Raw genomic sequence first — 10,727 nt, forward strand, 5'->3', positions numbered from 1 at the left:
CAGTTCAAATTGCTAATACTGACCTACAAAGCCATCCACAACCTGTCTCCTCCATATATCTCTGAACTAATCTCTCGATATCTTCCCTCACGTGACCTCCGGTCCTCCCAAGACCTCCTTCTCTCCTCCACACTTATTCGCTCCTCATCCAATCGCCTCCAAGACTTCTCCCGAATATCCCCCATCCTCTGGAACTCTCTGCCCCAACACGTCCGACTATCAACCACAGTCGGATCCTTCAGACGGAACCTGAAAACTCATCTCTTCAGGAAAGCCTACAGCCTGCACTGACACCGCTGCTGCCTCATCACCAACGAAGCTACCGCCTCACCAACACCGGAGCTACCGCCTCACCAACACCGGAGCTCCTGCAACCCTCAACCTACTGTCTCCTTCCCCATAATCCTGTAGAATGTAAGCCCGCAAGGGCAGGGTCCTCGCCCCTCTGTATCAGTCCGTCATTGTTAGTTTGTTTACTGTATGTGATATTTGTAACTTGTATGTAACCCCTTCTCATGTACAGCACCATGGAATCAATGGTGCTATATAAATAAATAATAATAATAATAAATGAGCCGTACACTATGAAATTAAACATCCCTCTGTTCTAGACACGGGATGAGATTTTTAAAAGTGGGCAATCTTGCTTGTTTTTATAAGCACTTTGCAATTTTACTTATTTACGAACTTGAGAAAACCACTTTAAGTAATTAACAGTGACTGACATTACTCAAAGGGGCATTATTCATGTACCACTATGACTGACATTCATTGGTGCACTGTGACACTTTGATGGGGCACTGGATAGCACTACTGAATATTATCTTAGGCTGTGTGTAGGGTACATGCTTACCCATCTACTGCATGTATGTGCTCCTCAAATTCAACACATCCTATAGACATGGCAGTGAGAGATCTACTCCAAGGAAGTCCATCAATGTGGACACAGCACATTGTGTACTTACTGCAGAAGACTCCATTATAACCCTCTAATCCTAGGACTGACCTCTTTTGTTTTATGACACAGAAAGATTTCATGTGTAAAATATACAGAACACATTGAAGGTAGCATAAATCCATCGATTATTCCCTGGTGGTAGTGCTGCCGTCTCTGCAGGTATATGGATAGCTCTCCACCAAGTAGAGTTCTACAGAACTACATTTCCTCTCTCACCGCCCATATGTTTTCCGAACAAATCATAAAATGGGTACAGTGCATCTCACATTTCACAGACAGATTGAGCTGCGCCGCAGAGAATGTTTGCATTAGATTTGCAAAAGCTTAATAAGCTTGCAGGGGTCTCCTTATACTGAGAGCTGCTGACCATATGTGGTGGCTCTTATTGGCCTTTGTGTTTCTGGCCACACATGTGGATTGTTTGACATGGCAGAGTTTGAATACAAAGCCTTTCAATGTGTTTTGCAATAAGTGACTGGTTCACACATCTCCCGGTGTAATAGGTAGCTTATGGTTTTACTGGGAAAAATTCTTTATTGGGAATGTGTGACTTCAATCTTCACAGTTTGAACCCCACCTGTATATTGGTCAGATGTATGGGCCCTTGTAGCATTCTAAATCATATAAAGACATGTCTATTCACCTTCCTTACAATAATGACCCCTGCTCTGGATCCTTACTGTAATGTCTTCATCTGGCCTCTTCTGGTAATAACTGTGATCCCTCCAGTAGTAATGTCCCCATCCTGGGTTCCTTCCAGTAATGATGACCCCCATCCTGGACCCCAAGCTATAAAAAATTTCCCCTTTCCTGGGCTTCTTGGTGGTATAATGTTCCTCATCATGCAATAATGTCCCCCATTCTGGGCCCCTTCCTGGTATAATGTTTCCCATCCTGGCCCTCTTCCTGGTATAATATTCCTCACCATGTAATAATGTCCACCATCATGGGCCCCTTCCAATAATAATGTCCTACATCCTGGGCAACTGTGGATAATGTCTTATCCTGGTTCCCAGCCTTCCTGGTAGAATGCCCCCCTATCCTGGACACTTTCCGTTCTTTTCCAGCACATTTTAAAAGGAAACAAACAATTATTCTTCCCTTCTCCCATAATGTGCGGTGTCCTCCTCTATAGCCGATGCAGGATCAGCTAGTTGACTTTGTTGCTGCCATTCACGGCCCATCACAGGTAAGCAGGTGGCATGTGTCTGCACTGCAATACAATTGAGCTGAATGTGCACGCTCTGCAACCGCGATCGTTACACGCTGCCTATTGCGCCTATCACAAGGTACTACAATGTTGACTAGTAGGTTATCTTTGAGGGGTAACAGAATGTCCTTTTTCCATACGAATGGCTTCAGTATAGTTTCTCATGGCAGCACGTTGAAGATATTATGCTTATCTTCTACACTTGTGACTTGCACTTATAAATAATACTCCTATCTACTCCATTCTCTCTGGAGACACAAGTGCCAAAAGTGATCATTTAAATGGTTAAGTGGCTTGGTCGTTGGAAGGATTACCACACGCAGACAATAATGTGTTACCTACTTTACATATATATGCCTTTAGGCTTCCACTTTTGTAACTCTACCTCTCTTGACATGAAAACTGCCTGCACAAAATGAAGACGTATCAGGTAGCAGGAACAAAATCCCTTGAAATTGAAGAGGGCAAAGTTTGATCTCTTCCATATTGAGACCTCTGAACAATAGGTTCTTTCTACTACAACACAGACCCCGAACATCAAAGCCGCGATGAGTGCCTAATCTGAGGACATAACACTATTTTGTTAATCTCTGTGGATATTCACAGATGTCCTTCCCAAACCGCGTGTGGTGTCATCGTAGATTGCATAGCCAATAGCCTAAAGCATTCCATTACTTCCATATTTGTATTCTTTTTTAAAATCTTTTGCTATATATTGTAAAGCAGATGTTGTTGCAGAAGATGCAGAATTTCCTTCCATGTTAAATGCCATGTGCAATTTAAAATATGAATAAATGGTCCATTTAATAATGTATTTTATGCAATTATTTTTTTTTATTTCAGGTAACTGCAATATGAAGACAAGAGGATTTTGATACTGTTGTGTCTTTATATGAAAAAAATATATTTTTATGCTTCAAACCTTCTGATGGTATTCAGTTTAATAAGTGGAGTTACATTTGGAGTATTTCTGGATGATTTTCATACACTGCGGTCACATTTATTAAACTTTTCATTGGTTAGGGGTGTAGCTATACGGCTGCAGAGGTAACTGATGCACCCCAGACCTGGTGCAGAGATCTAAAGGCTCCCCTGCCAGATACTGCATGGTAAATGGCGGACCCTGTTGCAGATTTTGCATTGGGCCCCGGAGTTTCAAGTTACACCTCTGTCCCTGGTATTGACTTTCATGACCACAGTCAGCAAATAGCATATTTGTAAGGGCACATTGACTCATTTTTTTTTAGAAACTTTTCTACAATACTTTTAAAGTGCCTCTCCAAAACTGAAAAAGGGAGCGGCAGTATACAAGAAGCGGCATCTGACTGCGTGCGCTCCATTGGATTGTAAGGAAAACAAAAGGTTTCAAGATTCTGAATTGTCACATCATAAAAAAAATTTTTAAAAATTCCACACAAAAAAAAAGTGTAATTTTCTGATAAATGTCCTTTAATTGTACAAACATCCTGGTGTTTGATTGCTCCTCCAATCGTTTTGGTAAACTTTGACAGAAGAGGTCTATAGAACAGAAGAGAGGCTGATGGCCGTCTTCTCTAAAGCCTCATTTACACTGGCCGACCAGCGGCCGATGATCGGCTCTATAGAAGCCATAGGATCGGGAGTCTTTAGTAGCCTGTTTAGACAGGCGGCCGCGCTTCCTATGTACACAAAACGATCGCTAATCAATGGTTCTGTGCACATAGGCTGCCATTCTTACATTCTTCTCCATAGCATGCGTCATAGGGTGATGCGCTCTCGAGAATGAGGATTTTTTTTTTTAGGCAAGCTTAAAATAATTTTCCCCAACAAACAATCGTTTTGCTCTCCGTTGGGTGATTGGAAGCCTGTTTGTACTGCCCGCTTACCAAGGAATGAGATTTCCTACAAACAATTGTTCACAATAATCAGATGCACCCCAAGTCTCGCATAGACTTTTCCATTCAGGTCCGCCATATTATAGACTTGTATCAATATAGGTTGTCGCTCATCACTTTTAAAACAGCAAGAAATGCAAGAAAACGCCAAAACTCTGACCCCATGCATGGCCATCATAAGAGAACTCTGACCAGTTCCTCCACTTTTTTCTGCCTGTTCGAAAAGGAGACTGTTGTGCAGGTGCAAAGCTAAGAAAGGCTAGGACAAACCTGAGTGGCCTTTCCCTTCATAAAGGCACCGTCACACATAACGATTTCTTTAACGATATCGTTGCTTTTTGTGACGTAGCAACGATATCGTTAACAAAATCGTTATGTGTGACAGCGACCAACGATCAGGCCCCTGCTGGGAGATCGTTGGTCGCTGGGAGTGATCAGGACCTTTTTTTTGTCGCTGATCACCCGCTGTCACCGCTTGATCGCCGTGTGTGACGCCGATCCAGCGATGTGTTCACTGGTAACCAGGGTAAACATTGGGCTACTAAGCGCGGCCCTGTGCTTAGTAACCCGATGTTTACCCTGGTTACCCGGGGACCTCGGCATCGTTGATCGCTGGAGAGCTGTCTGTGTGACAGCTCTCCAGCGACCACACAATGACTTACCAACTATCACGGCCAGGTCGTATCGCTGGTCGTGATCGTTGGTAAATCTTTAAGTGTAACGGTACCTTTAGCTCTAGCAGACATTGGGCGCTCTCTATTATAGGCATATTAATATATGTCTAGTGCAACGTGTAAAGTCTTAGCTAATGGGTGATTAACCCAGCCGACTCTGGTCAAGCTCTCCTTCCAAAAATGACATTTTCATTACTACAAACTTGTTTATTTATAAAGATTGACACAAAGAAGAGCTTGTATATAAAGAAACAATACACCCGACATATGGATTAGAAGTTATTTTGCAATATCTTTGTGAAATTATGGTTAAAGTAAATGCCCGCCCTTTAACAAGTGTTCATTTTCATTAACATCCCATGCTTATTGTTTACTTGATTTAATTGATTCATCTCTTTAGTGGTTGGAGTTCCATTTTCCTGATGTAGCACCCCTGCCTAATTGATGAAGACCCGGCTGTCTGCTGTCACCAGTAGGAGCAGCTTAGGAGGTTACTTCACACTTTGCCTCACAAACAGGCAATCCCGCATGTATTGCGGCTGTCTATTCGAACAGCGATGAGACATGCAGCAGCGGGAACTGGAACATATTTGTTAGCGCCCGAGCATGCTCGTATAACACCGTATCTGAGCACTTCACTCATCACTAAATCTGACCATTCTCTAACATCTAAAAAAAAATGGAAAAACTACTGCAAATGTGTAAAATAATAATAATAATAATAATAATAATAATAAAAAATGAAATTAAACTCTTTTCCTACTGCCAGCCATCCAACCCTCTGGTGTTCTCTCCATCTTGGTTTACCAGAGGGCAACATGTAATTGCTGAAACCAATCCATGGCTGGATCCAATCCAGTGGCTGCATTCAGCGTCAGACTGGGTTGCCAAGGTACCCACCAGTAACTCTGACTTTGGGGACTAACACATGCAGATATTACCTTATCCTCATTCACAAATTTACCTATACTTCTGTATCACAATAAACTGGGCAGTTTGTTAAATGAAGGATGGGATGCCGCCTTTCTTTGTACATGTTGAATCACAGTCACATAGGGTGAACTTGATGGACCCAAGTCTACTTTCTACCTTTCTCCACCAGTTATGCATTCTCTATCATTAGATTATTTAGAACATATAATGCCATTTGTTGTACGTAAAGCATCCAGCCCTTTTATAAATGCTGTTATAGTGTCGGCCATTACATCCTCTTGTGGTCGGCCATTCCACAGTCTGTCTGCTCTAGCTGTAAAGAACCCTTTCCAAAAACACGTAATCAGTGCCCCCTCGTCCTTTGTATGGTGTCTAGAAGCAATAGGACATGCACCAGTCCATTGTATTGACCACACTTATTTCCAAGAAAAACCAAGCCCAACATTTCTAATCTTTCAATGCAGGAGAGGCGTTCCACCCTTGTAATAATCTAGTCACTCCCTTTAAAAGGACTAACTTTCCAATACCTTTTTTTAAAATGGATTCCATATTTTAGATGTGGCCTCATAAGTAACAGGGGGGGGGGTAACAAATTGGGACCACGGGAATTTATTCCTCTGTTTATACATCCTAAATTCTTGTTTGCTTTTGCAGCTGCTGCTTGACATTGACTGCTGCTGCTCAGCCTACTTGTAAAGAGAATACCCAAGTCCTTCACATGTTCTGTAGTCCCGAGTATGCTCCCATTTCATGTAAAATGGAGCAATAAGATTACTTTGGCCATTACTCTACATTTATCAACACTAAACCTCATCTGCCATATGTTAGCTAATGTAGAAATCTTATCCAGATCGTTCTGCAATATTATACTGTCAACCTCAGTTTTTATTCTCCAACATTTTTTTTTTTACATCTGCAAAGACAGACACTTTACTCTCGCTCCAGTCCACAAAGTCAATAATAAAGAAATTAAAAAGAATTGGGCCTAAAACAAATCCTTGTGGACCCCACTGCTCCCGCTACAGGTCCTTGGGGACCCCACTGCTCCTGCTACAGGTCCTTGCAGACCCCACTGCTCCCGCTACAGGTCCTTGCGGACTCCACTGCTCCCGCTACAGGTCCTTGCGGACCCCACTGCTCCCGCTACAGGTCCTTGCGGACCCCACTGCTCCCGCTACAGGTCCTTGCGGACCCCACTGCTCCCGCTACAGGTCCTTGCGGACCCCACTGCTCCCGCTACAGGTCCTTGCGGACCCCACTGCTCCCGCTACAGGTCCTTGCGGACCCCACTGCTCCCGCTACAGGTCCTTGCGGACCCCACTGCTCCCGCTACAGGTCCTTGCGGACCCCACTGCTCCCGCTACAGGTCCTTGTGGACCCCACTGCTCCCGCTACAGGTCCTTGCGGACCCCACTGCTCCCGCTACAGGTCCTTGCGGACCCCACTGCTCCCGCTTTAGCTTCTGAAACTTCAGTATAAAGATGGGGTCACACAACTGTGTTTCTTTCATCCGAAAAAAAATTAAACAACGATCCGATTATTTTAATCACTCTGATGAAAGTTTGATGACAGTGTGATCTGATCTGAGTTTCTCAGATGTGAAGAAAGAAAAAATGTTTTTCATCTTCTCTGTTGACTGTCTGATATTGGACAGCACTCGGATGTCATCCAAGCGCGGTCCGATTTTTCCAGACGCATATACTTGAATGGATGATTCTGATGGTTCTGATTATCGGAGGCAACTCATGCATGCTGTGATTTTACCTTGGACCAACTTGGTTTGCGGAAAAAAGTCAGATGTCCACGGCCCCATAGAAAAACATAGGGATGAATGCTATCCGTCAAAATGATGGATAGCACTCGTCTGATCATTACGGTCATGTGCACGAGCCCTGAGGCTGTTATGTGGTTCAGTATGAAATGACTTTGCAAAGTCCAGATGTATCACATCAGTCGCATTACCAACATACAGACGTGCTCATAGAAACCCAACATGTCGGTCGGACATGATTTATTCTTAATGAATCCATGCAGTTGGCAGTTATTATATTGTTCTCTGCAATATACTATTTGCAGGTCATATTTTATAATGCCCTCAAAAAAATTTGTACCCCCGGATGTCAAAGTTACCTTTCTTAAATATCAGTCAAGTGTATTGTGCCAATTATTGCTCAGTTTCTAAATATCAGTTATTAACTTATAAGTACGGTACTCTAAATGTTGCAAGGCATACCATTAAAAAAAGCCCTCCTATAGCTATATCAGGGGAAAAATGAAAACGTTACGGCTTTCAGAATGCGGCCAAAGAAAATTCACTTTTTTATTTATAAAATATTTTTGTGCTAAAGTAAAAGAAAAAAAAAAAGCCTGTTTTGTATCGATGCATTCATACCAAGTCTAGAATATAGCTACATTTATTATGGCAAGTTCCGTAAATTAAAAAACGAGAACAATTATAGAATTGCTGGTTTGTTTGTTCTTTTTTGTCTTTTTTTTTTTTTTTGGGGGGGGGGGGGAGGGTTACTTTCCCTCTCCCCAAAAATAAAGCTAATCAATAATTTAAATGTGTACCAAGATGGAGCTATTAAAAAATGTAACTTGTCCCACAAAACAAAAACAAACAAACAGGAAAAACAGTCCAATATTGACGGGAAATTAGTTTCACTCACTCACATTCACTCTTTGAATGCGAGAATGAAAAAATTGGAAACAAATACTGGCACCTATAACCAGTTTATTTTAATTTTTTTTTGTTTTAATCCACATGTGGTTCCAAAGATATGGGCCTTTTTACTAAGTGTTAATTTTCATGTTCTTTACTAAGGGGGCATGGCTCAAAGGGTAATTATGCAGAGCAAAATAAAAAACACGCCCCAGAGGATCCTGTGAGCTAAGGTCACTTAGAAAACAGTATAAAAACTGGCCCGAAATAAAAAAAAAAAAAAGGTCAATATCTCTGGATCCATATGGCAGATTTAATGGAAAAAAAAAAAGAATACATAGAGGATCAATAGGAATAAAGCAAGGGCAAAAACTGGTTACTTTTAACAGGTCCTCTTTAACCCCTTTCTACCATTGGACGTACTATTCCGTCCATGTGGGGTGGGCCCTACTTCCCAAGGCAGTGTTCCGGCGGTATAGGGAAGCATCGCACAGGGAGGGGGCTCCCTGCCTGCTTCCCCGAGACCCTCAGAGCATCACGATGTGATCACGTTGCTGCGAGGTTCTCTTACCACCGCCTCCCTGCAGGCCCGGATCCAAAATGGCCGCGGGGCTGCATCAGGGTCCTGTATGGAGGTGGCTTACCAGCGCCTGCTCAGAGCAGGCGCCGGGAAGCCTCCCTGCTGTGCCTGTGTGATCGCTGATCTGACATAGTGCACAGCAAAGTGTCAGATCAGCGATCTGTCACTTTAGACCGGCATCACACTAGCGTATTGCATCCGATGCACAGCAGAGCAGGAGGCGAGTGTCATGCGTCTGTGCTCAGATTCTCTCGCACAGGGAGGATCGGAGCACAGCTGCGGAGCAGGCGGATAAATGAATTTCTCCATCTCCTCCATTGCTCGGGTCTGCTTATAACGCACATCACTCGGATGATGTCCGAGTGATGTGCGCTGTCTCACTCGCACCCATAGGCTTATGAGTGAGACATGCTGCGATTGTCTCGGACCGAGGAAAACGGCCGACAAAAAGTCGGCTGGTGGGAGCTGCCCCAAAGCTTAAAATTGGATTAAAAAAAAAAAAAAAAAAAAAAAATCGCATTGTACTCGGCCGTTTAAAACGCCAGCCTTACTGTGATGTCCCCCCTGGGGCAAAGGAAAAAAAAATTACATGTGAAAAAAAAAAAACTTCCTAAATAAATAGGAACAAAAAAAACAAAAACAAAACATGTTCTTCCAATAAACACATTCCTTTATCTAAATAAAAAAAACAATAAAAGTACACATATTTAGTATCGCCGCGTCCGTAACGACCCAACCTATAAAACTGTCCCACTAGTTAACCCCTTCAGTGAACACTAAAAAAGGCAAAAAACAACGCTTTATTATCATACCACCGAACAAAAAGTGGAATAACACGCGATCAAAAAAACAGATATAAATAACCATGGTACCGCTGAAAACGTCATCTTGTCCCACAAAAAACGAGCCACCATACAGCATCATCAGCGAAAAAATAAAAAAGTTATAGCCCTCAGAATAAAGCGATGCAAAAATAATTTTTTCTATAAAATAGTTTTTATCATATAAAGGCGCCAAAACATAAAAAAAATATAAATGAGGTATCGCTGTAATCGTACTGACCCAAAGACAAACTGCTTTATCCGTTTTACCAAACACGGAACGGTATTAACCCCCCCCCCCCCCCCCAAAAAAAAAGAAATTCGTGAATAGCTGGTTTTTGGTCATTCTGCCTCACAAAAATCGGAATAAAAAGCGATCAAAAAATGTCACGTGCCCAAAAATGTTACCAATAAAAACGTCAACTCGTCCCGCAAAAAACAAGACCTCACATGACTCTGTGGACCGAAATATGGAAAAATTATAGCTCTCAAAATATGGTTACGCAAAAAATATTTTTTGCAATAAAAAGCGTCTTTCAGTGTGTGACGGCTGCCAAACATAAAAATCCGCTAAAAAACCCGCTATAAAAGTAAATCAAACCCCCCTTCATCACCCCCTTAGTTAGGGAAAAATTAAAAAAATGTATTTATTTCCATTTAACCATTAGGGTTGGGGCTGGGATTAGGGCTACAGTCAGTTAGGGTTGGGGCTAAAGTTAGGGTTTGGATTACATTTACGGTTGGGAATAGGGTTGGGACTAGGGTTAGGGGTGTGTTTGGATTAGGGTTTCAGTTATAATTGGGGGGTTTCCACTGTTTAGGCACATCAGAGGCTCTCCAAACGCGACATGGCGTCCGATCTCAATTCCAGCCAATTCTGCATTGAAAAAGTAAAACAGTGCTCCTTCCCTTCCAAGTTCTGCCGTGCGCCCAAACAGGGGTTTACCCCAACATATGGGGTATCAGCGTACTCCGGACACATTGGACAACAACTTTTGGGGTCCAATTTCTCCTG

This window comes from Ranitomeya imitator, chromosome 7 (assembly GCF_032444005.1).
Source record: "Ranitomeya imitator isolate aRanImi1 chromosome 7, aRanImi1.pri, whole genome shotgun sequence".
NCBI classification, from domain to species: Eukaryota; Metazoa; Chordata; class Amphibia; order Anura; family Dendrobatidae; genus Ranitomeya; species Ranitomeya imitator.